Below are 14653 nucleotides of genomic sequence, written 5' to 3' on the forward strand. Positions count from 1 at the left end.
AGCCTTAAATGTGCTATGCAGTTATTTTGCTTTTATATTCATAACAACAGAAAGTCATTTTAGCAACTTTGAAAAACATTTGAGGGTGGAATTGTAGTGTTGAGTTAGAAGATATGAGGGGACTTCATTACAAACAATCAACAGTCCCTTCTATCGTACCTAGACACCAGAGCATCTGCGGAGTAACATTTAATCATTATTACTTTGTGAAATGTTTTCTTTGATTACTTTCAGTGTTCATTTTGATAACATTTTCATCATCTTCTTTTATCTAAAATGTAGCTGCAGTCCTCTGAACTGATTTACTTCGAGTCTGGTAGTTTTAGATGAGTAAATGTACAATAGATTTTGAGAAGGACATTGCTGGATCTCCCTGCTCCTCTCGATCCTGCTCTCCTGCTCCCTCTTCTGCTCACGCCTTGTTTCATCCCCACACACCTGCTGCTAGCTGGCTCATCAGCCGTCAGTATTTATATTTTTAACAGTGTGTGATTTTCCTTTGCCTGATCGTAGTACGTGCTGCAGCCTGTTCTCCAGCCAGCCTTTGTCTTTTTTTTTTTTTTTGGCCTTTCTTGGATTTTCACCCTATCCCTGTTTTCTGACGGTTGTCTGTGGCCTGAGAATTTGTACTTTTGCCTGGACTGGATTACTGGTTTTGGCCTAGGATTGGACTACACTTTAGCCTGCCTTTCCCAATAAAACTGCAGCCTCATTCTTGCCTCTGCCCTGTTAATTCTGCATACGGTCCTAGTTTGTGACAGCATTTAATCTGCCACTTAATCTACAGTAAACTAACATATGAAGTACTGTTTGTTTTCCAACTGAAACCATTATTTGCACCTAAATGAAGATTTACTTCTATTAACCTATTAATGACTGCAATATAGTTTTGAATGTGCAAGACATTCAGATTTAACACAATTTTGAAACACAAACACAACCTGACCAATCTTTTTCACAGAGGAAGTGCCAATAAAAACTAACATGAAGGACAACTTCAGGATGTGCATCATGATGTTTCCAGACCAGCCACTGGGAAGCAGTGATATAGAGTAGCAGGCCCATCAATAAGATGGATGACTCGCAAATTTTTAAAGCAAAGATTTTCAACAGAGCACCAATGAACCGGGAATTGGCTTCTGTTTGCGCAAACAGTTTTGTTTTTGTCGCCATTATGTCTCGGAAGAGATGTCTGTTTGGTTGTGAGGCTGCAACAAACATTTTCCAGCTTGTCGACGTGAAGTTTTGTTGTTGTGGTTTTTCTAGTTGACAATTTTGGATACTATTCTGGCTCGGGCGTATATAGTTGGATCTGGGGACCTGCTGTAGTTAAAAGTGTAAGTTTTGCTTATTGTAGCTTATTTTGGTGCTCTGTGCACGATTCCTGATACCGGTCACATTCATGCCTCACAACACATTCATGAGGCACGCCCACCCTGCGTAGAAAACCTGCAGAAAATTGACCAATCAGAAAACAGTAACATATCATTTTCAGATTCTTTTTTTTTAGCCTTTTTTTTCTAAATGTACAGATCTCCATCAACTACATTACAGTCAACCATTTTTATCAATGGTTTAAAAATCTCCTTATGGTTCCATAAAAATATTACTATTAAAGAGAAAAAGTAAGTGTGATCTTGATCTTCACCTTTTCCTGTATTTGAATGTAGTAGTTTTTTAGCCTCCACCACCACATTTACTGTATCTGTTTGCGTGGACATTATTGCTAAATGATTTACGCACCAATTTAGGGATCCACAGCATCTTCTGCTCTGCAGATGAGCCCCGTATGTCATATAAGTCAGTAATGCGTGAGGACTGAATTCGAAGGAAAATTTCCTGTCGGCAAAGCTTAGACCAACGGGACTTTTTCAGATTCTCCCGTCTGCAATTACATATTGCTCCGGTCTTCCTCTCTTGTCAGATCAGCTGGATATTTGAGGCGAGGAAAAGAAGTCACAAATGGAAAATCTGTGTCTTTCTGAAAGTCCATCCAAGTGTTTGATTATGTGTATTTTTACAGGGAATATCACAGTTGTATTTACAGTCTGTGGCTGTAGGATTCTTTTTTTCTCTCTTTTTTTTTATTGGGGGTGGGGGGGGGGGTTGTTGCTTCAAATCACAGAGCTTTACGATTTTCTGCCAACTGAGATCTCCCCGATGAGAAAAGGTCATGTGAGTAAACAGTGTGGTCGTGACCTTTACAGAAGCTAGCATGTTGTATTTGTGCGTAAAGGGTTCCACTTTCCCAGGCACTTGTTTCAAGACCCAGACTTCAAAGAGCACTTGAAAAGGTAGTGATATCTACCCACTCCCCATTTACACAGGAGGTAAGTGGAGCAATGTGGTTCATATTATTTGATAAGCATCCTATATTCTCTGAGGTATTTTAATGACCTACGGCTAGCTTTTCATGGTCATGCCGTTAACTCCAGTGATGGCAGGGAAAGGTCTCGGCTGAGAAGGGTCAACAAGATCTTTACTACACGATGACACCCAGCATGTATACTGTGCAATGAAAAAGGGGATCAATTTTCCTTTCTCTCAGAACCACTGGTATTCATTATGGAGCTTCTTTTTCCATCTGTGCGTTTATTTTTCGCTGTCTGGAGATGTCAGGGCGAGCATGTGTTCTTCCCCTGCCGTGACTGTACGAGTGTGTACTGATGGCCGTCAGGAGGGACAGATTGTGTATTGTTTTAGGCCGTCTGGCATACCAGCTGTCATGGACGGCCTTGGCTGAGGTTTTCCTCAGGCCTCTGTGTGTCTTACTTCTGACAAGTGCAGTCTGTGAGGTCTTTGGCAGCTATGTCAAACCATACACTGATAAGTTTAGACCCAAAACAGGGTTCTTGCCGCAGAGGAATTTACACGACAGCAGCGTAAAGATTCTGATGATGGCCACCCAAGGATCGCTGTTGATGACAAATGAGAAGTCAGAGAAATAAACTATTAATTAGATTTTTTTTTTAAAAGTACTATTAAATTCATTCATCTGAAATCACACCGCGTTTCCTTTGATTTATGTGTTTATACATAGTACATTCCTGAAAGTATTTGACAATTTTGGAGAAAACATCTTGCCATTTTTCAGTCCGATGTTTCGTCCTTTTGTCAGCATACAGCTGCGTTGTTTTGCCTTCATCAGCCGACGCCGCAAAAGCCAAGTCTCACCCTTTGGGGCTGGAGTTCGGCCTCATTTACTGACATCAGAGTTTGTTTGTGTGGATGACTTATGGACTTACTCTGCTGGTATGTTCTTTTGTGGTGATTACAAAAACCTTTACACTCACTGGGAAGCCTCCGCAGAACTGTCACACAGCAACTTCTTTGTTTTAGAAAAACTTCCAGGAGGTGGCTCTTTACATAGCAAGCATCCCCATTTCAACAACTCTTTCTATACCTCGTAACTATCGACGGACGCTCACCATGGACGTCCACTGACATCTTAACAAAAGTAGCCAGGGTGAAGACATGAGGCTTTTACTGCTGGGTCTGGAATATGTATTTCTCACTCTTGTACACAGTGTGTATGTTTTTTTGGAAATAATATTTCTGAGAATCCACATATTCCTCTCCTCTAGGGACCAGCAAGGCTGGGAAACAGGGGAGATACTAGTCATATTGTGGTATTTCGTGCAAAATCCTGATTTTCTCTGATGTGTTTTGAAACCGAAGGCATAGTCCAATTGACAGTACCCGCTTGGAGCAGCTTCACTGGTTTGTTTTTGCCCCGTGTGAGAATTTTCCTTCGTGTTTCATGTCTGAGACAATGTGTTGTGGATTTCTAAGCTGTAACGTTTTGTAAATTGACTGTAAAATGACAGAACCATGTGAGTTATTGAGTCTGATGCATCATGATCTAAATACACTGTTCGTGCAGAGTTCATTTTTGGCTTTCTGTGTTTCTTTTTTTTAACTAAGAAATCTCTGTTCCAGCTTTAGAGAGTTGAAACAGAGAAAGGGTTATAGGACTATGTGGTGTTTTGAATCTTAACCAAAACTTCTGGTCTGCGTGCATAGAGAGTTTTTGAATCCTTAAATTTACTAATTTATTTGAAAGACATGCCTTTACATGGGTTTATTTCATTGTTCATAAAAAGTGTGAAAAGAATGTTGCATTGTTAATCTATTTGAGAGATTTAATTAATATGCATTTTGATTGATGCTCCTTGTTCAGCATCAGCAGCCTGAATCCACATTGGAACTGATGCAGAAGTTTGGCAGAGCTTTGCTTTGGAAGCTTCCTTTATTTTTCTTGGGAGGTTCCAGCTCAGCCAGGATCCATGGAGGAGTTCAGATCCAGTCTCGCCATGGGCCGCTACAGGACTTTCACCCAGTTTTACCACAGCCACTACTACTGTGTGTTCTCGCAGTATGCTTCGGATTATCACCTCATTGAAATGTAAACCTTTGCTCCAGCTGGAGATGGTGAATAATGAGAAAAGGTTTTCAGTTTATATATATATATATATATATATATATATATATATATATATATATATATATATATATATATATATATATATATATATATACAGGGCTGCACATAATTATTTTGGTCTGGTGCTCAGAGGAGCCCCTGGATATGTGACTTGGGCCTCCAAAAACGCGGTGACCCGTCTCGCCGGATCGATAAAAGAGGGATGCAGGAATAAGTTATAGGCAAAACGATATTTATTCACTTATAAAGATGAATGGCTCAATATAGTCTTTTACAAAGTTAATTTATTTCAATAATTCAACTAGAATATGGTGTAAAAGTTAATTTATTTCAATAATTCAACTAGAATATGGTGTAAAAGTTAATTTATTTCAATAATTCAACTAGAATATGGTGTAAAAAGGTAATTTATTTCAATAATTCAACTAGAATATGGTGTAAAAGTTAATTTATTTCAATAATTCAACTAGAATATGGTGTAAAAGTTAATTTATTTCAATAATTCAACTAGAATATGGTGTAAAAGTTAACTTATTTCAATAATTCAACTAGAATATGGTGTAAAAGTTAACTTATTTCAATAATTCAACTAGAATTTGGTGTAAAAGTTAACTTATTTCAATAATTCAACTAGAATATGGTGTAAAAGTTAATTTATTTCAATAATTCAACTAGAATATGGTGTAAAAGTTAATTTATTTCAATAATTCAACTTAAAAGGTGAAACTAATATATTACCTAGTCTTATTACATGCAAAGCAAGATATGTTGAACCTTTATTTGTTATAATTTTGATGATGGAATTGTTTATTGATTTCATAAAATATTCTCTAATTTATTTTTTATTTGGGGTTTTCATAAACTGTGAGCGATAATCAGAGAGCAGCGTCTTGCAGGTAACTGCTGCACGCAGTGATGGACGCTGGCTGATTTATGGTCCGCGTTGCACCAACGCAGAGCTTACGGGGTAGGATACGCGGGACCGCGAACGTACGGTGCGCGTCGCCGCGTAACATCATGCAGCCACTTCTCGGCGAACACACGTTTTCTGTTTCTATCCACGGGTAGTGGTTCAGTTTGGCGTCTCTTTGTAGTTGGTGGTGGTGGAACGCAAAAATAATTACTTAATGGCGCTTGCTTCTTGGACATTTTGACGAGACGTGACGGGGTTTGTTCAGTAAAGCTTATCCTTACCTCTCTTCCTCCTCCCCAACTCACCGCCGCAACGAGAATGGAGGGGGAGTAAGGACGCGCTGTGATTGGCCAGTACTAACTTTGAGTGGCAGTTCTGGAGAAAAGCTCTCCCAATAGATTTTTTAATATTAGTATTCTGGTCTGGCCACAACCAATAATATGAGCCCCAGCTGGTGGTACGCAAAAGCGCTTCGCAGCACAAGATTGACAGCGCACTGTGGATTTTGACGGCGCATGCGCTCTGGCGGCCCACTTATGTGCAGCCCTGTATATATATATATACACAATACACACAATACTGCCATCAGATAGGATTTATGAATTGAGGCTCAATATCTAGTTTCCTCCAATCACATTTAAGAATTGTGGTCAAAACTGTGGATTTGTGTTTCATCAGATAAGGATTGTGCTTCTCAAATGCTGATCGTCATTCAGGCAGCTTCCCAGTTTTTTCCCAATTTCCAGTCCTCTGCCTCCTCGTGAGGAAAAGCTTCTGTTTCTCCAAATTGCCATAAAGGTGCTGCATCAGTGAGGGCTATATAATTAATTTCTACCTGCTGACATCAAATGCTGAAAAATCTTTTGCCTACTTTTGTCAGATCTAGGCTTTTACTGCTCACCCCACCATGCTTCACTGTTGGCATGACATCGGTAAGATGGGCCTTTTTGCTCCATAAAACTGTACAGGAGCTCACCTTTGTTAAAGCAGGGTTAACAACAGCAAATGCATATCTGGAAAAGCACATTTTAAATGTATGAGTGTCTTTTATCAAAGTCGCTCTCAACCACATCTCCAAACTAATTTTGTTAACTGGACTTCAGATGTTCCATCTTCTGACTCCAATTAGCTTTTTGTTTAGTAACTAGTCTAGGGATTTTGTTGTTTTTTTTCAGCACATTGAATGTTAAACAGATTCAAGAAAGACAAGAAATGTGGATTGTGCGATTGTGCGTTATCAGTTGAGGCAGCAAAATCAGATCAGATCTGACAAATGAATGCAGAAAACCCATTAAATCCAGAGGCTTAACTTACTTTTTTCTGAACCGCTGTGTCTTCATATCTGTCCTCATCTGGGCCTCTTTGACACAAACATGACATGTTTTAGACTTGAAAACAGATTTTTATGTTTGAGCCCATCAGATTTTTTTCATTATATGTCAGCTTTCAGCTTGCTCTTAAATGAAAAATCAGTCAAGTGATGTGTGATGCATAACGTTTGAATGTAACATAGTTGAACAGAGAATCATTGTAATAAGTCATTCAGTCGTTTGATCTTATTCACAGTAAGAAGGTGAGTATCATCAACACATGGAAGAGTGAGGAGCACACGAAATGTTGGACTATAAGACACGGGCATCAATCAGCAGCAGATATTACCAATAACCCTATATCTCTCTGCAGGAGATATAGGGTTCAAGACTCTGCTTATCCCTTCTTTTCCTCTCCTCTCCTCTCCTCTCCTCTCCTCTCCCCCTCCTTCACTGACCATCGCCATGCCTGTCTTTTCTTTGACTTTCTTTGTTTTCTGCAAAAGCCTCCGTCTCCAGAAGGAATAGATTTGCAGGACTGCTTTGATCCTTTTGTTATGATTCTTTCATTTGCCTCAGCCACATCCTTCTCTCTTCTGCAGTCACTCCACAAGATGCTTCGAATTAGGCCGGAGGAAGGGATAGTAGGAAAGCAAATGATGTGGGGAAGAGGGGGTAAGGGATGCTCACATTAAATTCTGAAGGTCTTTAATGCAATCTGGTAGGGAAAGTTGTATCATCTAGTGAAATGCTCCAAAATACTTGTGGAACAACGCATGTGATATTTATTTGGTTCCATGTCTTTATGTAATTTGAATGCATTTTAACTAGCCCCATCAAGACATTCAAAGGGCAGAAATGAAAAAAGAATTCGGAATCTATTAGCAGATGAGAAAATAGCAATGACGTGCTGTTTGATGAGGCTTAATCACTGCACTTTTAGGTCTTTGAAACCATCAGTTTCAAATGAGTGAAGTAAACTGGTGGTTGCTGCGGTGATCATGTTGTCCTCAGACACAGCCTCACCGAAATCCAAGGAACTGTCACATATCTTCTCATATTGAATCATGTCCAGGAACACAAAATTCTCTTATTTTGTGCATGTGGATAATAAAAAAACTGAATATAGGAATACAGTCTCACGAAATGTCTATAACTGCTCACAAAAGGAATTATTATCAGATTTAGCAGACAAAAAAACAAAACAAAACAACAACATTTGTAGATGAGAGAGTTTTGGTGGAGCAATGCAGAAATTCATTCCCTGTCCAGCACTTTCTACTTACACTGGCAAGGCAAAGCAAGTTTACTTCTATAGCACAATTCAACAACACGGTGATTCAAAGTGCTTTACAGGGACATTAAAACATCACCACATAGCAAAAAATAAAAAGCATGATTTAAAAATAAAAATAACAAAGAACAGTAGATAAAAACGGTAGTTAAAATATGTTTAAATTTTAAAATTCAATCTTAAAAGTACCAGTGCAGTTTTGGAGCTTTATTCAACTGCAGCTGAGAACAGGTGAGTCTTCAACCTGGATTTAAATACACTTAGGGCCCGATTTACTAAGATCCTAAATAAAGAGTACTAAATTGCGTGTGCACTGAAAAAGATTGCACGTGCTGTTGTTGTGTGTTTTGCGGGTGATCAACTAAGATTGCGTGCGCAATTGATAACAGGTGCAAACCGCAGTATTTAAATGAGGTGTTTCTTAGGGTTTGCGCCATGGAGAGTCTGGATGGAAAGCAGGAGAAGCAGGATAGTCGCAAGCGCAAAAAGAAATTTGACGAGTTGGAGTTAGAGATTGTTGTGCCGTATTCAGCACCCCTGCCGTGAAAAGCACCCCCTCGTCGACATATATTACCCACAGATCTCTTATTCACGAGTAAATGTCAAAAAGGACTAAATGCTCATGTTTAATTTACTACAAATGACAACGTACACACAATGACAAAAATGATATTCTCATTCCGTGTCACGTTCTGTTTGGCGTCCAGTTTTGTGTTAATGATTCATGTTTAAATGCGCTCATGGATTCCACAATAGTCATACTTTCCCACAATCACAGTCACAGATGACAAAAATCGGGTAAATGGTTATTGATGTCATTAATTAATAGCCTGCTTACTGTGTTGTCTTCCATAATATTTGTAAATATATATAATATAAACTCCTAAGTATGTGTTTGTGTGAGTGTGTATGAGGGGGTGCTTTTCACGGCAGGGGTGCTGAATACGGCACAACACCACAATAACAGCAGCCATCGGTGCGTAATGCTGGGCAGATTAGCACCTTCCTTTCGAACGTATTAAATACAGACGCAATCACAATCCCTGCAATTACTTTCAGGCTTGGTAAATCTCATTGCGTGTGGTAAATGAACCTATTTGCATTTTCCCCTCCCAGTATTTAGCGCTTTCTGGCGGGTACGCCCCATATTGATTATTCATCAGGGCAAAGGTACTAAATGAACAGCGTGTGCTATTTTGCTCATTTGAGAGGCGCAGTCCTCTTTGCACGCTGTTAGTAGATCAGCTGGCACTTTGGTTTGCGCGTGATGTCAAGTTTGCACACGTTTTTACGCACGCAAACCTTTAGTAAATCAGGCCCTTAGTGTTTCAGCTGATCTGAGGCGTTCTGGGAGTTTGTTCCAGATATGTGGAACATAGAAACTGAATGCAGCTCCTCCATGTCTCTGGGAACTGATAAAAGCTAGATCCAGATGACTTGAGGGGTCTGGAAGGTTCATTCTTGGTCAGGAGGTCACTGATGTGTTTTGGTCCTAGACCATTCAGAGCTTTATAGACCAGCATCAGAACTTTAAAAGTCTATCCTCTGACAGTTGGGATTAGGGTTAGACAGTGTAAAGACCTCAGAGCTGGACTGATGTGGTCCACTTTTTTGGTCTTGAGTTCTGAATGAGCTGCAGTTGTCTAACTGACTTTTTAGGTAAACCTGTAAAGATGCTGTTACAATAATCAAGCCTACTAAAGATGGATGCATGGACTATTTTATCCAGGTCCTGGGGAGACACCAGATCTTTTTATCCTTGATATATTCTTAGCGTGATAGTAGGCTGCCTTTGTAATTGCCTTGATGTTTTTTTCATTTCTCTTTGGCTCCAAAGACAATTACCAAGCTTTGTTTTGGTTTAACTGAAAAGTTGTGGAAAATCCAGTCATTAATCTCCTAAATGCATTTGCCAAGACCCTGTCAGGTACTCCTGGTGACATTATAAAATATATATAGGGTGGCATTGGCTCAGTCTTGCAGAGCGGGTTGTCCAATGATCGAAGGATTGGCGGTTCAAACCCCACTCCCCCGTCATCTGTCATTGTGTCCTTGGGCAAGACACTTCTTGCCTCCAGTCAGGGCGTCGCTGGTGTGTGAATGTTGTATGAATGTTCCGGCGGTGGTCAGAGAGGCCAGATTGGCTGCCACTTCTCCTTCTGTCTGCCCCAGCCAGGGCAGCTGTGGCTACACATATAGTTTACCATCACCAAGTATGAAATGCTCAGAGCCTTAGACATCAGTCAGTCTAGTGTCACTATTGTGTGTAGCCACTGGACAACTTTGGGTTGACTCGGCATGAAACAAAGTGTTACTCAGGTCTTTAGTCCCTTTGTCCTGAGGGTTGTCCACATGGATGTTAAAATCATCAACAACAATTACATGGTCAAAATCAACACAGATCCTAGACAGCAGTTCACTGAGGTCATCAAAAAGAGGAGGCCTGTAAGCATTAAGAAACAGGACTGTGGATGAGTCCTGCAGCTGTATAGCCACATATTCAAAAGACCGAAAACTTGCAGGAGACAAAGCTGAAGTATTAAGACCTTTTAAAACCTTCTGATAAACAGGGTCCCAGCTTGTCCTGGGAAAAGACACGATTGCCGTTATCCTCGCAGCCCGGACCCTCTACATGTCACAAATCAGACTGCAGAGATGGAAAATGATGCTGGAGAGGCACAGGAGAGGGCGGGGCGGGGTGACGCACCTCCATCTTCTCTGGTCGGGGTGGGCCCAGTGCTACATCTGCTACAGTTTGCATTTTGATTTTTGTTTTACATTTATGTTAAATCTGGGTACGTAAAAGTATTAACAGGGTGTAGATTGTCATAATCACAGGTTTATGTTTAAGTGTGATAATGTCATTCATTAAATATTAGGTTATGTTTAGGAAAACACCAAGACTTATGCTTATTCACACTTTCATGTCTATTTCTAGACCCAAATACTCAGATATTGGATATTTGTTGATTATGTGGACATCCAAATCTGGATATGAGTATCTGGGGATTTTTTCTTTTATTTCACAGACAAATATTCAATGCTTTCACTGTTTGCAGTACAATAAAATAAACATGAAAATGTAAGTGATACCAGTCTCTCTATTGCAGAAGTAGTTTACTAGCTCTTAGTTTCCTACTACTTTATAATGTATATTAATTTGAAAAATATTTTCAGGACATTTTGCTCCTGTTGAGGTGTCTGATTGTTTAGGACGGTGAAAAGGAGCTGAAGGAGAAGGTGGAAAACCTCTCCCTGAAGGAGCACATGGAGAAATAGAACTGCACAGTGTAACAGACCCAGAGAAGTTTTTTTTTTTTTTAGTACTTTAGACCCCAAATTATGCTTTACCTTAAACAAGCATCAGGGTCTTCATGAGCCGATAACCTGTATCATACAGACACGGTGATGACTAGGAGGGAGACAAAAACATACAGATGAAGCAGCTTTGACCAATATGACTGTTGTTCCCTCTAATTTTTCATGTGTCTGAGCATACAGAACACACAAGCTCCCAGAGCACACTGAGGACCACTGTGAGCAACATCAAATGTGCACGCTGTGGAGCATTTAAGGATTAATAACTTTAAGCAAAAAATCTTAATAAATGTCACTAGAATATGCACAAATCTGACTTAAATTTTACCTTATTTTTCCCATCTGTCCACTCACTCCAGTGTTTGTACACTTTGTCCATGTTGATGGTTTCATCTGCTTCTTGCTTTGACTTTATGCGCACCAGCTGGTCCAAATGTGCACTTCAAGACGATTTCTAGATGCTGTTTTGATACGATTCATTAAACTAAATCCTCTTTCACAATCTGCACTGGAAGCTTGAAATGTAGCACAAATGTCAACAAGCTGTGAGATCTCCTTTAGCTCCTCAGATCTAAGTGCTGCAGCAACCATATCTGAGAATGTGCTGATTGACCCCTGTTTAAGTTTTTGCTTCATTATGTACTTGAATTCAGCATATTGACTGTTAATGGCCTCCATACACTGTGGGTGGTGGAAAATGGCCTCATGCTTCTTTGCCAGTGTAGCAATCTTTGTTGATCCATAGTCAAAACTGATATCTGAGCTCAATGCTTCAATGTCAAATGCAGACCACTCTTTTAATTCATCCTCTGGAAAATGAGCATCCATGTGATCACAGAGCTTACTACTAAAGAGTAATCTCACCAGTATTTCTGCCATCAGCTGATGAGGTCCCCATTGCCTCTTTGACACAGTCACTCAACTGTAGATCCTTCTCCTCTGTATTGGGAACGCAACTTCTCACTTTTTGCTCTGGCAAAGCAGTGTCCTTCCATCACAGTCAGGTTGCGTCTCTGTAAAGTGAGGCAGAGTTGTGCTAGCTCACCCAAAACATCTCCCAGAGCAGTGAGAGTAACCTTGAACTTTGAATCACTCAGCTTTTTGTAACAGTACTTTGCCACTGGATCCCTGTTATCTGTGAATTCTCTTTTGCAGAATTATTTAAGCACAGTGTAGTTCCTCAGAACAGCATTGACAGCTTGGTGCCGCGACAGCCATCGCACTTTGTTCAGAGGCCTGAATGACAGTGTATCTTCATCAAGAATCTTTGCTAGGTCCTCCATTTTGCCCCTCTTCACAGTGGGCCGAGAAAAAGTGGAATACTTTGTTGTTATTTGGCGCTTTAAAGCAGCACAATGTAAGTTTCAGCTTTTGTTGAGTTTGGCGGCTCCTTTGGACAAAAGCAGTAGTGCTTTACCAGTAGTGTGGCAGGGTTCCTACCATGCACCTCCAAGTTACATAGTGCCAGTGAAGGCGATACAGACCCCTCAGACCATGACAGAGGTGTCATTAAACCTGTTGGAAGTTGATGTACCATCACAATGACTCTGGAAATATGATATTAAGGTGGAAAAGTTACATTGTGCTGCTTTAACAAAGCCGCAACTCCATTGTGTTCTCCTAGCATTACTGAGGCACTATCGGAGGTGAGCATCACCATTTTCTGCATGTTTTTTATTACGTGCACAATATCATGAGCAGTACATGCTGTCAGCTGGATGATGCCACCAAACACAGTTTTATAGTTAACATCATTATCGTCCCTGTGTTTAATATATATGGCTAGCATTTTGTGTACTGATATGTCTATGCTCTTATCTTCTATCAGGGTATGCCAGGGTGCATTTTTAACACTGCACATAGTCTAATTCTGCATCATCTCATTGATTGAGTTCACAAATTCAAAGGCATAGTTTTTGCTTCGCCAGCTTTCTGGTACACTCATATACTTTGCCACGTGATCGTGTATTTGTTGAACTGACAGCATTGATGCATTCATTTTGATGGCAATTAAAATATTGTCAATGAGAACTTTAACTTGCTCGGGGTCAGATTTCGATTTGTGTGACAGCTCGTTCCTTTTCTCTCGGCCTTTTGCGCTCTCCTGCAATAATGTACCAATCCCCAGTCCCATCTTGAGTTTCACCGCTCGTTCTTGTATTTGCCCATACTCCAACAGCCATTCCATCTTAAAAGAACCGCATTTCTTTTTGACTTTGGCTTGGTGAGTAGATGTGTCGCTGCCCGTTCGTTTCGCCATGATAAGGGGTTAGGATTTGCATCTGTTAACTCAGCTTCACTGTTGTTAACTAGCTAACCTGCATGATGCGTATGGGCAGGGCACATAGGCAAGCACTGTAAATGCTATGATTGGCTATGTGAAGTGAACGGTATCGCATCATTGGCTGGACAGCTGTCGCTGAGTTACATTGCAAAATGGCACAGAAAAAAATATTGGTCTAGTTAGATTAGATTAGGTGTAATATTAGATATTAATTAATATATGTATGTTGAATTTTATTTTATGCGCTGCATAGATTTTCTTGTGCGCTGAAAATGTATGAGTAGTGCGCAATTGTGCAAGCGCGCAGCTTAGAGGGAACATTGGTTGGTGGTGGTGGAAAATATAATGTCTGCCTTGGTGCACATGAGGATGTGAGTCTTTAAATGATGGCAGTGTTCGCTTCATAAAGTCAAACTGGGATAATGGTGGAACCCCTTTTAAATATATCTGTGACAAATGCAGTCCAATCTTAGTTTTGGGACATTTTTGCATGGCCCTGCCAACCATGTGCTGGTTCTGTATGTAGGCTATGACTTCCAGCTGTATGGAGGTCATGTTTTTTCAGCCAAATGGTCAGGACTGAAGGCTTTGATAGTCCTTTTTGAAGCTATTGCAGAAGTACAAGAAAGTGCAGCAAAATCAGAAATTAGCACTGCATTTAGCTGATGTTGGGCTAGTATAAACTGCCAGTAAAAATGTGATGATGTTCAGCCATTGGCTGAGCCGCTGTCAATCAAAAAGGTATGCCTCCTGTTATAAATAAATAAATGTATTTCTTTATATAAATTCAGCTGATGTAGTTTAAACAAATTAATAATGGATGTGAAATTAAACAATACACACCAAATATTTTTTTTAAACCAGGCTGTAAATATGTTTGTTGAAAACTGCTTAAAAACAAGAGACGTGTAATTGGACATTATTTTGTCTGAGATTGTACTCAGATTGACATCAGTTGTTGCTTGTTGGACCATATTTAGTTTGTTAAAGCAAAGATAATTGCCTGCTCCTCTGTTATTGCAATTTCAAAAAAATATATTTTAAAGGTAAACAGAACTTTAAAAAAAAATTAATTTGTGCAATTAACTGT

This window comes from Cololabis saira, chromosome 6 (genome assembly GCF_033807715.1).
Source record: "Cololabis saira isolate AMF1-May2022 chromosome 6, fColSai1.1, whole genome shotgun sequence".
NCBI lineage: Eukaryota > Metazoa > Chordata > Actinopteri > Beloniformes > Belonidae > Cololabis > Cololabis saira.